Source organism: Pelodiscus sinensis, chromosome 19, assembly GCF_049634645.1.
Source record: "Pelodiscus sinensis isolate JC-2024 chromosome 19, ASM4963464v1, whole genome shotgun sequence".
Classification (NCBI taxonomy): Eukaryota; Metazoa; Chordata; order Testudines; family Trionychidae; genus Pelodiscus; species Pelodiscus sinensis.
This window is the reverse complement of record NC_134729.1, coordinates 18838067-18855192: the sequence shown is the minus strand read 5'-3', so window position 1 is coordinate 18855192 and position 17126 is coordinate 18838067. Positions and strand designations below refer to the sequence as shown.

The following is a 17126-nucleotide window of genomic DNA, read 5'->3' as shown; positions in this document are numbered from 1 at the left end:
GCACAGTCTAGGGCTGAGAGTTCAACAGGGAGGCAGCAGGACCTCTGATTTTGGCTCTCCGCTCTGAGAGGGAGCCCGGTCTAGCAGGGAGAGCAACACACTTGGGGGGATCAAAGCTCCAGGCCTCTGCCTGTGGGTTCGAGAGACAGTGGGGTGTAGTGGTTAGTGCCAGGGCCTGGGACTCAGGACTCCTGGGTTCTACTGCTGCCTCCAGCAAGGGAGTGTGATCTAGTGGTCAGAGCAGGACAGTGGGTGGGGGTTGGAGTTGAAAGGTGAGCGCAGGGGGACTGTCAAGTCAGGACTGTGCGGGTCAGTGGTTAGAGAAGGAGCAGCGGTCAGGCCTCCTGGGTTTTCTCCTCCGGTCTCACTCCATGTGTGATTTCCAGCAAGCCAGCTGACCTGTTTGCCCTTTTCCCCATTGCCTGGGGACCTGCGCGGGGGGGCGGGGGGAGGGGAGCAGCCCCCCGCAGCTGCACTCACAGAGCGGAGGGGGAACAGAAGGGCTCTGTGCTTAAATAATATCAGGCCTGTGAGCGTCACTTACAAAAGGCAGGAAACGCAGCCTGGCTCGGCTGGAAGGGCCCTATACATCGGAACAGGAAAGGGGGCCGGCTCTGCCGGGTTTCCTCCGCCCTTCCTATAGAGGTGAATTGACAACTCAGTCTCCGCTATAGAATGTCATCGGCCGGTGCCAAAGAACCACAGAAAGGTCCTCATTCTCCATTCACATCCATAGGTCCGGGGGAGCTATTCCTGGGGCCTCTGGTGCACTGGCTTTCCTCCAAGCTGCCCCCGTTGCTTCTGGGTCCCCATGCTAATAGCTCATGGCCTGACAGCCCTTCAGGGGTTACTGCCCCCAACTGCCTGCTCAGTGCAAGACCCATTTTACAGATGGGAAAACAGAGGACATGACCCGTCCAGCGTTGCTCAGGACTTCAGTAGCAGAGCCAGGGTCCTCGCTGGCATGCTAAACACCAGCGGCCTGGCTTTCCATGGCTCTGCACAATCTCCATTCCCTTTTCACTGGAAGGAGGGTGGAGCCAGGGCAGGCAGATCCGCCAAGGGGTTGGGCCGTGCATCTCCACTCCCGGCCACCTTGAATGATTTTTTCACCCTTTTGCTTTGCCTCCATTCATTGACCGTGGCCCATGACTGCCCCCGGACTGGATTTTTACCTTTACACACCCGCTAGGTCCTTCAAGCAGCCTGGGCCTCCATTTCCCCATCCGTAAAATGAAGATTCCTTGGGCGGGTGGGTCTGTTGGAGCAGAGGTCTTCCAAGTTTTTTTCTTGTGACCCGGTTGGAAGAACATTGCGCGTGGCCACACAACCCGACATGGTGATGTCTTTTGACGAGAGGGCGGGCTGCAGGGGGGAGCCGTGGAGGAGATTTGGGGAGCGCAGGAGGGGAAGGGCACGGAGCAGGGGACTGGGCTGTGGGTTTACCTCCGCTGGCTACTAGTCAGCAGTGCAACGCAGGGGGCTCAGGCACGCTCCCAGCCTACTCTGGCCCTGTGGACCGTGCTGTGCCCCGGAAGCAGCCGGCAGCAGGTCTGGCTCCGAGGCCGGGGTGCGCACATGGCTTTGCCTGCTGCTCTCACCTGCAGGCCACGCCCCCCAGCTCCCATTGGCCAGGACAGGCGGGAGGCCTGCCTCAGTACCCCTGCTGGTGTTACCCTACAGCCAGGTGACTGGTACAGGGCATTCCACGACCCACTGCTGGGTCACGACCCATGGTTTGAAACCCACCGCTGGACTGAGCTCTCTGGGCAAGGCCTGGTCCAGGTGGGGCCCTGATCTGGGCAGGGGAAGGGGGAGTCTTTGAATGCCGCTGGGATACGGGCAACAGCAACACACCATGAGGCTGGCATTAAAACCACAACGAAGCCCCTCGGGGCAAGTGGCCTCCAGGGAGTCTGCCCTTCCGCCAGCTCTGCCCAGGACGGTCCTGCCCTCGGCGCTTGCGTCTCTGGAACCGGGCTACAGGACTCAGGTGGCTGAGCAGACCTGGCCAGCAGGGGTAGGGGGGTCGCTTCCTAGAAGTTGCCCCCCCCCCCAAAAAAGAGCAGAACACACTAGACTCCATATCACCAGGCAGCTCCCAGCATCCCCCGATCTAACCCTGCGCCCCCCCCCCCCCCCGCGGTAGCCCCCCCTCCAGTCGTCTGGGAAAGTTTTTCAAAAGTTCTGAGGTGGGAGGGGGCCGCGTGGGTGATGGGGGGGAGTGTGGTGGGGGAAGAGATGGTGATGTAGGCTAGTCGGCGACGCATGCGCAGCCCCGACACACGCCCTCCCCTAGAAAGAGCAATTGAGCATCTTTGCCTCCCGGTTCCGGGCAGGTGGCGGGGACCGGGCAGCCGGGCAGGGGGGCTCGGCGGCCCATGGCTGCAGGCGGGGACGCGAGCAGCCCCGGGGCCCGGCAGCTGCAGCAGGCGGTGCGATCGGCGTGGGGCCCCCTTTGTTTCCACCCTGCTGCCTAGGATGAGCCAGGCTTGGCTCTGCCCCCCCAGCCCTCTGCAGGGGCTGGGCATGGAGCTCTGCCCCCTCCTGGGGTAGCCCCCCGGCCCCTCCCCTGCTCTCCCCAGGCCCCCTCCCCTGGCGCCGGGAGATGCGCTGAGCGCGGCACCTGCTCTCCGGGGCGCATTCCTCCAGACCCGACGCGAGCCGCGGGGCTCCCTTTCTGCAGCAGGTACGTGGCTCTGCCCCCCCCCCAAACTTCTCAGCTCGCCCCCCCCTCGGGTCTCCTCCCCGGGGTGGGGGGTTCGTCCGCAGCTGCCTCTCCCAGCGCGCCCCCGGCACCCCCTTTAGCAAGCTGCGCCCCCTTTGCCTTTACTTCTGGAGAGGCATTGTCTGCTGTGCGCGCAGCCCCCCTCTCGCCTGTTGCAAGAAGGGGGGGTCTTCCCCGCGCGCCCCTCTTTGCTGCGCCCCCGGAAAGAGTTGAGGGGGGGCGGGGTGGTTCCGTCTCCTTGCCTGGGAACCGACCGCCGCCTCCGAACAAAGCGGGGTTGTCACTCTGGTGGCGATGGAGCGCGGTGGGGGTGGGGGAGGTGGCTTTTGTTTGGGTTGAGGGGGGGCTTTGTTTTAATTGCTGTATTGTGGCGGCGGGGGGATCGTTTCGCAGCGGGGGAGAGGAGTGGGGGGCTCGGGGGGGCTGCAAGCGGTCCCCCCGTGGGACAAAGGTTGACTAGGAGTTGGAGGGAGGTTGGCAAAATGTTAGCGCTGCTGACTGGAGGTGGAGGGGTGCCAAAGGAGCCGTTTGGATGGGAGCGTGAAACAGACAGAGAGGAGGTGGGGGGGGGGGGAGAAAGAGGGAAAGGTGGCAAATGAGCCCCCCCCCCCCCCCACACACACACACACATACAGCCCCAGGCGCTGGAATTATTGGTGAGAGACAAGAGTCTCTAAAAGTGAATGAAAACCAAGTCTCAGGTCACTAGACGAGGAGGGGGGGGGCTCCCATGGGGGCCAGACAAGATAAGGTGGGAGCAGGAGGAGAGAGATGGGTGCTAATGAGACAGGTGAAGAGATGCTGAATTATTTATTCTTGTTAGGAGGAAAACGCTGAAACTAAAAATTCAGCCAAGGGAGGAGAGAGAGAGAAAGAGAGAGTGTGTGTGAGAGAGAGAGAGTGTGTGTGTGTGTGAGAGAGAGAGAGAGAGAGAGAGAGAGAGTGTGTGTGAGAGAGAGAGAGAGAGAGTGTGTGTGTGTGTGTGAGAGAGAGAGAGTGTGTGTGAGAGAGAGAGAGAGAGAGAGAGAGAGAGTGTGTGTGTGAGAGAGAGAGAGAGAGAGAGTGTGTGTGTGTGAGAGAGAGAGAGAGAGAGAGAGAGAGTGTGTGAGAGAGAGAGAGAGTGTGTGTGTGTGTGAGAGAGAGAGAGAGAGAGAGTGTGTGTGAGAGAGAGAGAGTGTGTGTGAGAGAGAGAGAGAGAGAGAGAGAGAGAGAGAGAGAGTGTGTGTGTGTGTGTATGAGAGAGAGAGAGAGAGAGAGAGAGAGTGTGTGTGTGTGTGTCTGAGAGAGAGAGAGAGAGAGAGAGTGTGTGTGTGTGTGTGTGTGTGTTGGGGGGGGGAGTTGGAATTGGTACCCAGAGCTGGTGGGTTGGGAGGAATTCCATTTCATTTCTGTGAGAAGGGCTGGCTGCCCTGTTAAATTTCACTGCAGCCGAGGGGGTGGGCAGGGCCATAATGCCATAGCAAAGCAATGGGGTGGGGGGAGGAAATGTCAAATAATATTGTGAAGATCAATGGCTCTGCCTTGGAATAATTCCCCCCCCCTCCATTTTTGGAAGTAGCTCAGAGGCAGCTAAGCCAACAGAGACAGCATCAGCTTACAAAGGAGCTCGCGTTCGCTACAGCCTCATCTGGGTGGCCTTTGCGACGGAGAGTCAAGAAGGGGATGGATCACCCCCAAACTGGCCTGTTTTGATCATTTCCTGACTCTGGCTACTGGGGAACGTGGGGCTGGATGGACCAGGAGGCTGAGCCAGCATGGCTGTTGCCGTGTTCCTAGTCTCCAGAAAGCTGGAGTTGGGGGTAGGGGGCCATGTACCCGTTTATTTAAAAGAAAGCAAGAAACCCAAACTTTCGGAGCCCAGAGCAGTGCCCCTCGACCCACCTGTTGTGCCATGGGCAGAGAGCCCCCATGCCGTTGAGTTCCCTGCTTTGAGATTAGCCAGGTCTAATGTCAGTACGAAGGGCACAGCCAGATCCGGGACCGGACTCCCCCTGTGCCAAGATTCGAGGCTGGTTTCCCATTGCAGAATTCCAAGGCAATCCAGGCCCGAAACTCAGAGACTTCCAGCCCTGCTTCCTCAGAAGCCACCAAGAAGGGATAGCCAGCTCTCAAGGGGATTCATTGGGCTGGATTTGATTGCAGTGTTTTCCAAGAAAGAAAAGAAACCGCACAAAGGACTGAACCTTGGGTCATTCGCTAACACATTTTCCCCAGTGCAAATATATTTGCAGTCTAGCAACAAGACTACCTGGCATTCCTGCCGGCCACGACCCTTCCTGGGTTCGGCAGCCGGTCAAGGGTTGAGACTTGCCTTGCCATTTGGATGAGCTTGGGTCCAGTGTGTGCGTGCGTGTTGTGTGCGTGTGTCGTGTGTGTGTGTAAGGGGGTGATTATACGCACGTTTGCTCAACAGGGGGAAAATAGCTGCAAGTGGGTTTTGAACATTATTGTTCCGTTCATTTATTTAGCTTCCTGCCATGCGCTAGAAAAAGCAAAAAAAAAAAAAAAAAAAAAAAATACAAACAAAGACGAGGCTGAGATAAAGGATGCCTGCTGCACGCCCCATACAAATCGCACCTATTAAAGAGCCCATATTGGACAAGATCGCAGCTTTCCAAGGTGCTAATTTATTCTAGCAGCGTGGAGGGAGGCAGGGAGATAATCTCTCATTGCTGGAGAGGTAGGAGGAGAGCGAGTTTGGCAAAGCCCCTTTGTCGTGGCTGGTGGGCAGCAGAGAGGGGAGAAGAGGAGCTGGGATATGTGTGTGGGTTTCGTCCTTCGCCCGTTGAGGGCCACATCTGGGTGGGAGCAGAGCAGCCCTGGAAGATGGAAGCAAGTTTGTCACTGGGGGGAGGAGGGGGGGGAGGTGGTAGGAGACATGTCCTCTCAAGGGCTTGCATCCTGAAAGGGAGCTAAGAGGTCCCTAGCTGCCATCTTTGGATGGGGCGAGGCCGCTGCTGGGAAGGGCCCCTTTGGGGGGAGAGCCGTGCACACCAGCTCAACCCCTCCCCTGTAAAATTGGCAGGAGCCTCCATGGCAGGGTTTGGGGGGGAGGGGTAGAGCATGATTGACAGCTCCCCCAGCTGGCCAGTCAGTGGAGTAGCACCTGCTGCTTGCCCCCCCCAATCATGGAATGGCACACCTGAGAAAGGAGGTGCACCCCCCCAACACACCCCTGTCCCCTCCTGGGAGCAAGCAGGTTTGGATGCATGGGGGTCGGGCGCCCTGGCAAGCCTGTGAGGTGTGCAGGAACCGTGGGGCCCAGGTGAGCTCCCAGCACTCGGTAGCATGACGGGGCCACGCTGATTCGTGGCTTCTGCTGCTCCCTTCCCCGGGGGCCACAGCAGCCACATGGTGCCGCCAGCTGCCCCGAAGATTCCATCCGCTGAGGTGGCTGCTCAGATCCCGGTGCCACGTGGCCAGAGATGTCCGGGGTGGAAGTGACCCCCCAGGCCCGGTCAGGTGCCAGTGCTCCCCTCTCTTCCCTGGGTTACACAATCCCCAGCTGGCTCCATCCTGCCGCTGGGCGCAAAGACGCTTCCTCCTCCCCGACAAACCAATCCCCATCTGGATCCACTCCCCCACCCCCCACCCCCCCCCCCGCCCCAGGCAGGCGGTGGTCCAGACATTTAGACCAACTTTCCTTTTGCGGATTCCTCCCCCCACCAATTCCTTGCGGACACCCTCCTACCCCCCCATAACTCCTCTCCAGCCACTTGCTCCGAATGCAGCTAGATTGGTCACCTCCCAGCCTTGCCTGCTGCTGAGCCCGGCAGGACACCAGGTGCTTTTTGAATCTTCCTCATGGGCAAATCCCGCCAGGATTGCTGGTCTTGCTCTTACGCCACAATATCCCAGTTCCCTGGAGGGAGTGGGGAAGGAGTCAGAGTCTCCTGGGTCAGAGCAGGGCTGTTCCTGATACAGAATTATCCCCCGTCTCGCTTTAGGGCTCTCTGGGCCAGATGCAGCCCCGTTAACCCAACCGCCTCAGCTGGCTGTGGGGTTCAGAGGCAGCCGGCCAGTGGAAGCCTGATTTACAGCATTCATTATGTAGATGTGAGTAGCACCTGGCAGGAGATCAGGGCCCCGCTGTGCCGGACACTGTGTGATCAGACAGTGTCTACCCCAGGGAGCTTGCATCTGAATAGACAAAACGAAGGACAGGAGGAGAAACAGAGGCACGTGGTCGGGGGATTCAACCAAGGTCACGCTGCAGGTCGGTGGCAGAGCCGTTCTCCCAGTCCAGCCCTGTGCCCAATCCACTAGGCAGCACAGCCTTCCCTTAGCCATGCGGCTGACGCAAGGCATTTTCTGCTCTAGGAACTGCAGCTCAGTTTCCAACAGGAAGGGAGGCGCGTAGAATCCAAGGCCAGAAGGGGACACGGGGGGCATCTAACTTTCCCAGCTGCATGGTACAGGAACTAGGACTACCCCGCCGTGGTTCCCGTAGGGACAGGAGAGCATTCCGTATATGATTCCTGCCTGAAACACGGTGGGTCGGTGCCCCCACCCCTGGCTGCGGTGGGTGTTGAAATCTACCAGGGATCAGGCTGCATGGCTGGGACACCCCCCACCAAACCCAGCACTTTCCCCTGAGCTCAGGGGCACGGTGCAGTGCAAGGAGCCAATTAGGGGGAGCCAGTTTGCTGAGACTCCGCCCCAAGGTGCCGGGACACCTCAAACAGCTGCTCCGTGTGGCTCGCCTCCCCTTCCAGTCAGGCCCTGCCTTGTTCGTTGCATCTGGGCTCTGGGGGTGTCAGCGGTACAGCCTGGCCCAAAAGTGAGCATGAGACTCCCCCTGGAGGAGCTGGGAGGCACCGCCCCCCACCTGAGACAGGCTAGGCAGCCCCCACCAAAGAGATGAGCAATGTTTTTTTTCTGACCAAGGACAGATCTCATCCCAGTTGCTCATCTCTTGGGGCGAGGTGAGGCCGAGGGCTGGAATGGAGGACAGGTTTTTTCCTAGAACAGCTGTAGGGCTGCAGGTCAGAGTGAAGGGCACGGCTAGGGCTCCCCAGATGGGCAGGACTAGCAGGGAATGTGCATGGGCCAAGCTCTGAGGATGGGGGTGCAGCTGGCACTGGGGCAAAGCCAGACAGCAGAGAACCTGTCAGTTCCCAGCACTGCTGTGCCCCTGAGCTATACCTAGCCTGTAGAGCTGGAAGGGACCTCGAGAGGTCATGGAGTCCAGTCCCCCGCCCTCACAGCAGGACCAAGCACCATCCCTGCCAGATTTGCCCCAGATCTCTAAACGGCCCCCTGAAGGGCTGATCTCACAACTCTGGGTTTAGTAGGCCAATGCTCAAACCACTGAGCGATCCCTCCCTCTGGCTAGACTCTGTCTGGGTTTCATTCCCGCGCTTGGCAAAGAAACCGCCAGCCTCCCCTTCCTTCCCGCCCTTCGCCTGGCTGAGGGCCCCGCAATGGGAGTTCACTAGGGCCGTGCGAGGCTCCACGAGGGAAGCCCCACGAAAACCTGCCAGGCGCGTCCCCGCATCCAATGGCCGGGGAGGAAAGCTGCCGTGTTTCGTCTGAGGCTAATCACAGGCGGCCTGGGCCTTGCATATTCATGAGGCGCTTGAATTATTCATGAGGCGACAGCCGGCGACAGATGTGAGCGTGTTCGCCGCCGCTGGAGGGGAGGGAAAAGGTGGGCTTTGTGGGTATTTTGAAAAATCAATATAATCTGGCGTCTGGCCCGGTTTTCATAGGCAGACGCTGCCCTGCGGGTTGGTCCCGCGTGAGAACGGGAGGCGATTCCCATGCGCCGAAGAGGCGTGTTTCGCAGCCGAGCCCCGGCTCCTCCGACGAGTGAAAATAATGGCATGTATTTATGCATCGTGTGCCAAACAACTGCCTACAAATGTCTCCCTAATTGCAAAAAGCTGCCGGATGAGTGAAATATTGTCTATTCCACCAGGGCCCAAACAGCAGGCGTTTCAGGGATTTGAGCTTGATTTTTTTTTTGGCGCTAACTCTTTTATGCCATGACAAGCTGCCTTGTAATTTCATTTCTTTGCTTGGAGGAAAGGGGAGGAGAAAAAAAACCGCTTGGTTTTATTTGCAATCCCTCCTTTCTTGTTTGTTGTTTGTTCAGTTTGGTTTGGTTTAATAACGAGGCTGGATCTTAACATTAGCTCTGAGGCAGATCACAGCTATGGTTAATTAATTACACGGCTCTTCTTAATGATTTGCTCACCCATGGGTATGTGTGGTAAGGGGAAAGGACCTTAATGGCCGTGCGTGATAATTGTTGTCTCTCTCTGCTGGCTAATTAACACCCATCCCCACCCATACATAGACCTCTGCCTGGACAGATGTGCTTCCCTCTGAAACAAACCTACCTGTGACCGCAGAAACGGACGTCACAGTATGAGCCGCGCTCATCAACCAGTGTCCCAAAGGAGCCTACGTCGGTGAGATTAGGATGTAAAATAACGGTTACACAGTTAACACGTTTAACTGGTTACCCGTGATCCTGCTGGAGGGGGCTGCCTGGTCTGGGTCCTGCCTGGGCTGTGGGGCTAGGGCTGCGGCAAGGGGGTCCCTCTGCCCCCACCCGGGATGCACGGCTGCCGCTGGGGCTGTTGCAGCCCCGGCTTGGTTAATCAGTTACCTATCTGGTGAACGTAAGGCTTATAGGAACATAAGAACGGCCGTACGCGGGTCAGACCAAAGGTCCATCTAGCCCAGTAGCCTGTCTGCCGACAGTGGCCAGCACCAGGTGCCCCAGAGGGGGTGGACCGAAGACAATGATCAAGCGATTTGTCTCCTGCCATCCCTCTCCAGCCTCTGACAAACAGAGGCCAGGGACACCATTTTATCCCCTGGCTAATAGCCTTTTATGGACCTAACCTCCATGAATTTATCCAGCTTCTCTTTAAACTCTATTATAGTCCTAGCCTTCACCGCCTCCTCTGGCAAGGAGTTCCACAGATTGACTACACGCTGTGTGAAGAACTTTCTTTTATTAGTTTTAAACCTGCTACCCATTAATTTCATTTGGTGTCCTCTAGTTCTTCTATTATGGGAACTAATAACTTTTCTTTATCCGCCTTCTCCACACCACTCATGCTTTTATAGACCTCTATCCTATCCCCCCTCAGTCTCCTCTTTTCTAAACTGAAAAGTCCCAGTCGCTTTAACCTCTCCTCATATGGGACCCGTTCCAAACCCCTCATCATTTTAGTTGCCCTTTTCTGAACCCTTTCCAAGGCCAAAATATCTTATGACCATTGATATAGGTAAGGAGAAGACTGAGAGGGGACACGATAGCAGTTTTCAAATACCTAAAAGGGGTTCACAAGGAGGAGGGGGGAAATTGTTCTCCTTGGCCTCTGAGGACAGGGCAAGAAGCAAGGGGCTTAAACTGCAGCAAGGGAGGTTTAGGTTGGACATTAGGAAAAACTTCCTAAATGTCAGTGGTTAAGCGCTGGAATAAATTGCCTAGGGAGGTTGTGGAATCCCCATCACTGGAGAGATTGAAGAGTAGGTTGGACAGACGCCTGTCAGGGATGATCTAAACAGTGCTTGGTCCTGCCATGAGGGCAGGGGACGGGACTTGATGGCCTCTCGAGGCCCCTTCCAGTTCTAGTCTTCTCTGAACTGGAATCGCTGTCATTGCTACCACGTGACATGAAGTCATCATAGAGCCGTAGGACTGGAAGGGATCTCCAGAGGTCTTCTGGTCCAGCCCCCTACACTCTCGGCAGAACTACGTATGATCTAGACCATCCCTGACAGGTGTTTGTTTAACCTGCTCTTAAAAACCTCCAGTGAGGGCTGAAACTGACCGGCAGCCGAGGCTTGGCTGTCTGAGCCAGACGCAAGGAGAAGGGCGTGCTGGGGGATGGGTTCCCTCTTGATCCGTAGAGACGTGGACTTTCCCACCACACAGTGGGTGTGTAGCAGGATGTGTGTGTGTGTGTGTGTGTCTGTTTCCCACCTGACTCCACACTGAGCCACGTGGCTTAAACTAAAGATCCACACAAGAGGGGGAGGTTCCAACTCCCAACAGCATCCTCCCATTCTGCAAAGGATGGCCCACGTGGGCTCTTCCTTCCTCACCCAGAGGGACCTCCCCCGGGGAGGCCCCACAGCTGTCAGTGTAAGAGCAAAGGGCGATTCAAACCCACCACCTTTGGGGCACACCCCCGAGGGACAAGCAAGTAGGGGCACTTGGCTTGCATTCGGGGCCTCTCACCACTAGAGGGAGAGACACATCCATCAGCAAAGGGGCTGTTTAATCAGAGCAATAATGCAGTTCAGGCTGGGATGGTGCGCATGGGGAGACGTGCAAAATGACCCTTCTTCTGAGCCAGGGAGGGTGCAATGAAGAGGGGAGAGGCAGCTTTCCTTGGCCTCCTCCGTGCTTCCTCCAGAAATATTTTCCTTCTCGAATTTCAGGTCAGGGTGAAGTGAAATTAACCAGCCTCCAAGTCAAACAACCCAAATCCTCCTTTGCGCCTTCCTCTCTTCGCCGCCAGGCGCTTTTCGGGAGCCCTTTGAGGTGCGCAGTGCGGTGCCAAAAAAAAATGTAGAAAGAAACAGCCGTGAAATGGCATGAAAGGGAAGCGCGTCTCTTTCAAGTGTGCTCTGTGTACGCGCGGGTGTTGGTAGCGACAATGGCTTTCTATTCAGAGCGATCCAGGTGCTTTCGGAAAGAGAAGCCAACCCCTTGTGCAAGCAAAATTCCGTACGCCTCCGTCCGACACCTGGATAAATGATCTAGGAGAAGAGGGCAAACAGGGAGGTGGCCAAGCCGGCAGACGCTCCAAAATTGCTCAAGATAATTAAGTCCAACGTGGGCTCCGCCGCATTACAAAGGGATCTCACAAAACTTGGGTAACGGGGTAAGATGAAAGGCAGTGCTGCTCGCGGTCAAGTAACGCACATGGGGGAACCATCAGCCCAACTCTGCAGCCGAACAATGGGGTCTAAATTAGCGGTTCCCTCTCAAGAAAGAGATCTGAGAGTCGCGGTGGGTAATTTTCTGATAACAGCTGCTCAGTCAAAAAAGCTATCAGAGTGTTAGGAGCCATTAGGAAAGGTATAGTTAATAAGGCAGTCGGAGTAATGCCCTATATAAATCCATGATGCAGCCACACCATGCATGTCTGGTCCCCTCATCTCCAAAAAGATGCATTAGAACTGGGAAAAAGTACAGAGACGGGGTATGAAACAGCTTCCATAGAAAGAGAGATTTTTAGAAGACTGGCACTGTTAAGCTTCAACAAGAGATGAGGGTGGATGTTATAAAGGGCTATAAAATCACAGCTGGTATGGAGAAAGCAAATATGAGGAATTACATAACTCAGGAACCAGGGTCATGCCACGAAATTAATAGGCAGCCAATCTAAAAGCAAAGTAACAGTGGGCCCTTGTAACCAAGAAGGCTAATGGCATATTAGGGTGCATTAGGAGGAGCATTGCCAGCAGATCCAGAAAAGTGATTATTCCCCTTTATTCAGCTTTGATGAGGCCACATCTGGAGTATTGTGTCCAGTTCTGGGCCCCCCACAATAGAAAGGATGTGGACACATTGGAGAGGGTCCAGCGGAGGGCGACCAAAATGATTAGGGGGCTGGAGCGCATGACCTACAAGGAGAGAGTGAGGGATTTGGGTTTGTTTAGTCTGCAGAAGTGAAGAGTGAGGAGGGATTTGAGAGTAGCCTTCAACTTCCTGAAGGGGGGTTCCAAAGAGGATGGAGAGAGGCTGTTCTCAGTAATGATGGATGGCAGAAGAAGAAGCAACGATCTCAAGTTGCAGTAGGAGAGGTCCAGGTTGGATCTCAGGAAAAACGATTTCCAGAGGAGGGTGGTGAAGCACTGGGATGGGTAACCTAGGGAGGGGGTGGAATCTCCATTTTAGTTGGGATTGGTCCTGTCTTGGGCAGGGGGCTGGACCTGACCTCCTGTGGTCTCTTCCAGCTCGATGAGTCTATGATTCTAAGTTTCTCTTCATACGACACACAGCCAGCCTGTGCAACTGGTTACCGGGGAATGCTGGGAAGGCCATTTAGCTGAGATCACGCTGGATCGATCCATCTGGAGTTGTTAGCAAAGACGGTCAGGGATGGAACTCTGTGCTCCCAGTGTCCGCCGGGCCTGGAGGACCAGGGAAGATGGATCATTTGATATATTGCCCTGCTCTTTTCATTCCTTCTGAAGCATCCGGCAGGGGCCACTGTCGGAAGGCAGGAGACTGGACTAATAGATGCTTGGTCCGACCTAACATAGCCGCCAGTCTTATGGATTCCACGTCGCCATAGAAATTCCAAGTCGCTACCGCCTCTGTGCTAGGCTTTGCGACCCCTGCTGTGGCCTAACTAGAACCCCGCATTTTCCAGACACCAACTAGACCCCTTTCTCTCCTCGCTTACCCCACCAGTTGCTGGTGCTCCACTTACACCATTGTCTGTTACCCAGACATCTGGGTTCTAGGTCACCTTCCTCAAACCTGCTAGAGTCAAACCTAGAACCCTTTCTCAGGCCACAACCTTGCAATACCCACCCTGTTAGAATCCTAGAACTGGAAGGGCCCTCGAGAGGGCATCAAGTCCAGGCCTCTGCCCTCATGGCAGGACCAAGCATCTTCTAGATCATCCCTGAGAAATGTCTGTCCAACCTGCTTTTAAATCTCTCCTATGATGGAGATTCCACAACCCCCCAGGCAACTTATTCCAGTGTTTCACCACCCTGACTGTTAGGAAGTTTTTCCTAATGTCCAACTCAACCCCCCCTTGCTGCAGTTTAAGCCCATTGCTTCTTGTCCTGTCCTCAGAGGCCAAGGAGAATAATTTTCCTCCCTCCTCCTTGTAACACCCTTTTAGGTACTAGAAAATTGCTCTCCTGTCCCCTCTCCGTCTTCTCTTTTCCAAAGTAAACAAACCCAGTTCTTTCAATCTTCCCTCATAGCTCACGTTCATCATTTGTGTTGCTCTTCTCTGGACCCTTTCCAAATTCCTCACATCTTTCTTGAAATGTGGGGCCGAGAACTGGACACAATCCTCTAACTGAGGCCTAATTAGCACTGAGCAGAGCAGCAGAATGACTTCTCAGGTCTTGCTCTCAACACTCCTGTTCATGCAGCCCAGACTCATGTTTGCTTCCCCCCCCCCCGCCCCCCGCCACACACATCCCCCTTTAACACTTTCCAGACTTGCTGTTGGCTTCAGAGAGTGTCTTTCTTAGCTGCACACAGCTCAGGTGGGTTGGGATCAGGCCTGCGCCGCATTTCCATTTCAGGCCAGAGGGGCTGGCGGGAGGAATGGTGGTTTGGACTGCGAGTTGGTGGCTCAAGGAAGGATGGGGAGGGAGGGAGAGCGGGAGAGATCTCAATAATTAATGAGCTGTCAGCACTCGGCGGAAATATGAAGCCGGCTCGTTGGCTGGAGGGTCGATAGGGATCTATCGATATTCTCACTGTTGCTCAGAGCTAAGTATACGGCGCCGGGGGGAGTCGCTTGTTCACATACTCTCTCAATTAAAGGCAGGTTTAAAAAAAGACGTAAGTGATTGTATTGCTGGGGGAAAGGGCCAGTTTTACACTCTTGAAATCTCTGGTTACCCATGGGGCTGGGCCAGCTGCTCCCACCTCTGGGCCCCAGCCCTGCCCAAGAGGGACCCCCTGGGGTGTGGGGATGGTGTCGGGAGGGGCAGGTCCCTTATGATCGGCTCAGCACTTGACCCCTCTGGCCCTGCCGGGTTGCAGGGCAGGGGCAGAAGATAGTCCATGGATGGATGCTGGGGGCTGGCCTGAGACCCCCCAAACTCATTGCACACCATGGCGAGGAGACAGGGATGAGCCCTCCCCTGCTGGGGGGGGGGAAGGTGACTCTCTAGGGCAGGGAGAGGAAGGGGGGGGTCTCCCCACTACTTCCTGCCCTTCTAATTCCCAGGGAGGACTCTGAGCTGCATCCCAGCCGGATCTCCTCCCTGCACTCCCTTTGCCCGGTTCCTCCCTCTGCCCACCCCCTTTCTCCAGCCAAGACTGGACAGCCACCCCCCTCCTCCCCACCAGTCACCTGCCCTGGGTCACCTCCATTGATTTACCCGTCCGGGGGCGGAGCTGGGACGGATGGGAGCTGCAGTGACCTTTTCCTGTGACCCTGGTATGGATTTTACAGGGTGACAGCTGCTTTTGTGGAGTTTCCTTACAAGCCTGTGAAAACCGGGGGTCTGTCCTTTGGCCCCCAACAGCCTGCCCCGGAGATGAGAGGGGGCCTGTCTGCACATCCCCATTCCTGGGAAACACCATGGCTTGGGACTTTTGCCGGACGCCCGGGACGTGCTGAGCTGTGCTTCTGGCTCTGAATTAATTTCACAGAGCTCCTGGCCCAGGTGTAGTCACTAGCGAGGCTCCCCAGCCCCGAAGCTGCTTGGCAGAGAAGTTCTCGGGGAGGGGGGAAGTGGCATCAATTAGCAAAGCTGTCGTGCAAATCCCTGGGAAATCGGAAGTGGTGGGGGCGAGGCCGTGCCCTGGCTGGGGGAAGGGGAGGGTGACGGATCCTTGCAGGGGCTCCGGGAAAGCTGAGCCCATTTACTCTGAGCCTTCGGCCGTAGGTTGGAAGATCCGGGAGCAGATTGGCTCGGCGGGGGGAGTCTTTCCCAGCCCCGCAAAATCCCAGCCCCCCCCCCAGCAGCTCCTGACTCCAGAGCAGAGCCTGATCGGACCCTGCTGGCAATTTTCTCCTCTGGTCCCCTGGGGCGGCTTCATCTTCCCTGCTGCTTAAGCGAAACCTGCAGAAATGCTGATGTCAGGGGGACGGTGCCACAGCTGAGCGGGCACATTCGTTAACGCTGAACAGCGAAGCATTTTCCACCCGCCCCAGCCGCCGCCAGGGTCCAGCCCCACCTCGTCCCCTGGGCAGAGGGGGGCTCTGCCTCCCAGCCGGCTTTGCCCAGAAACCAGACCCACTGGGGGTGCGAGATGCGCCTGGCTGCACGCACAGGGGGATCCGTTCTCTCCGCAGCCCTCTGGGCAGGGGCTGCCAGGCGCTGGGGTGCTCTCAGCTCAGCCAGTAGTAGCAAGGAGGGGCTGACATGCCCTGGCCCTGTTTGTGCTGAGTGGCCCGTGCAGCAGGGGGCGCTAGCACGCAGGGCTGAACGTACAGGCTTGAGCCATAAGGAGACTCCTCCCCAGTGGACAGTATAGGGTCTATGAGTCACAGCTGGGCAGTTCTGATTCCATCCGTGAGAGGACCAGGAGGATTTGCGCATGTGCACTCCCCCGCCCCGAGCCCATCACGCTGCACTGGAAAAGGACCTGGGCAAACCAGAAGTCGTGGGAAAGGAATTTCAAGGGGAAAACCGGGCCATATCCGGGAGGCAACCGACTGCAGTTCCTCAGCAGGGGCTGTGATCAGGTGGGGGGGAGAGGTGTGAAAATGGGGGAACGGAAATATGTCCGTCGAGGGCTTCAATCGTTCCTGCCAGCCCAGCACACCAGGGCTGGGTGAGGCTCCCCTGCGCCCAATGAGGGGGAGAGGGGTAGCAAGAGTTCAGCTCCCAGGCCTGGTTCCCTGCCTCTTTGTCCCTACACCCCCTTGCACTCCCCATCCCTCTATCCATTCCACCATCCTTTAATCCCACCGGGCCTGTCCAGCTGTCTCTAGGCCCGGGTACCCACTCTGTCCGGGCCCATCCCCCCAGCATGTAAGTTCCTAGGGCAACTTTTCAAAGTGGACCGGCTAGTCTGGGGGGGTGGAATGGAGCCGGACTCTAGAGGGACCCAAAATGGGGCACATCCCCCTTTGTGGGCAGGTGGGTTAAAACGCCCCTTTTCTTTGGGACTGAATTCTAAATGGATCTCTAAGCCCAGAGCCAGGAGCCAGGCTGGCCCAGCGCCCCGCCCCCTCCCGCCGTCTCCTTGCTCTCAAAGGCCGAGCACCATGTTTCATGATTCACACACCGTGGCGGGTGACAAAGGCCCCCAGCAGCAAGAGGGGGGAATGGGACCGAGAGGCCTTTAATGTTCCCTGCACCCGGGGTCCCCCGTGGAACAGCCTTGGGGGCTGGGCTCTTTCCCCAGAAGTTGAGCACTAAGATTTTTAGCTGGGAGGCTGGCGGTGGGGAACCCAGCAGGGCGGGCTTGTGAGTATTAATATTCCAGGAGCACCCGAAGGCTCTCGGCAGGATGGCAGCCTGGCTGTGCTTGGAGCTGTACAGACCTGGACCCCACCCGGAGACTTTGCAGTCTAAGAGGGGAGGGTGAAATTAGGCTGGGGAGGGAATGGGCCATTGCTGGAGAGGGAGGCCAGGCTGGGGGCTAACGAACAGCCAGGTGGATGCCACAAGGAGCTCGCCTGCCCTGCTGCATTGCTGGCCGAGCCCTAAAGGCCAGACACACGCAGATGCGAAACAACCCCCAGCCCTGGCTGGCTCCAGCTCTGCCCAC

At 56.8% G+C, this 17126-nt stretch overlaps 1 protein-coding gene across 3 annotated transcripts in view; it reads left to right on the top strand.

The window, feature by feature from the left end:
• Positions 1-2284: 2284 nt before the first annotated feature.
• The window catches only part of NCAN (neurocan), a 76463-nt gene continuing 61621 nt past the window's right edge, over positions 2285-17126 (top strand). For all 3 annotated transcript variants that reach the window (XM_075902828.1, XM_075902827.1, XM_075902829.1), the window contains exon 1: positions 2285-2689. The gene's annotated coding sequence lies outside the window, so the exon portion shown is untranslated. The remainder of the gene's footprint in view (positions 2690-17126) is intronic.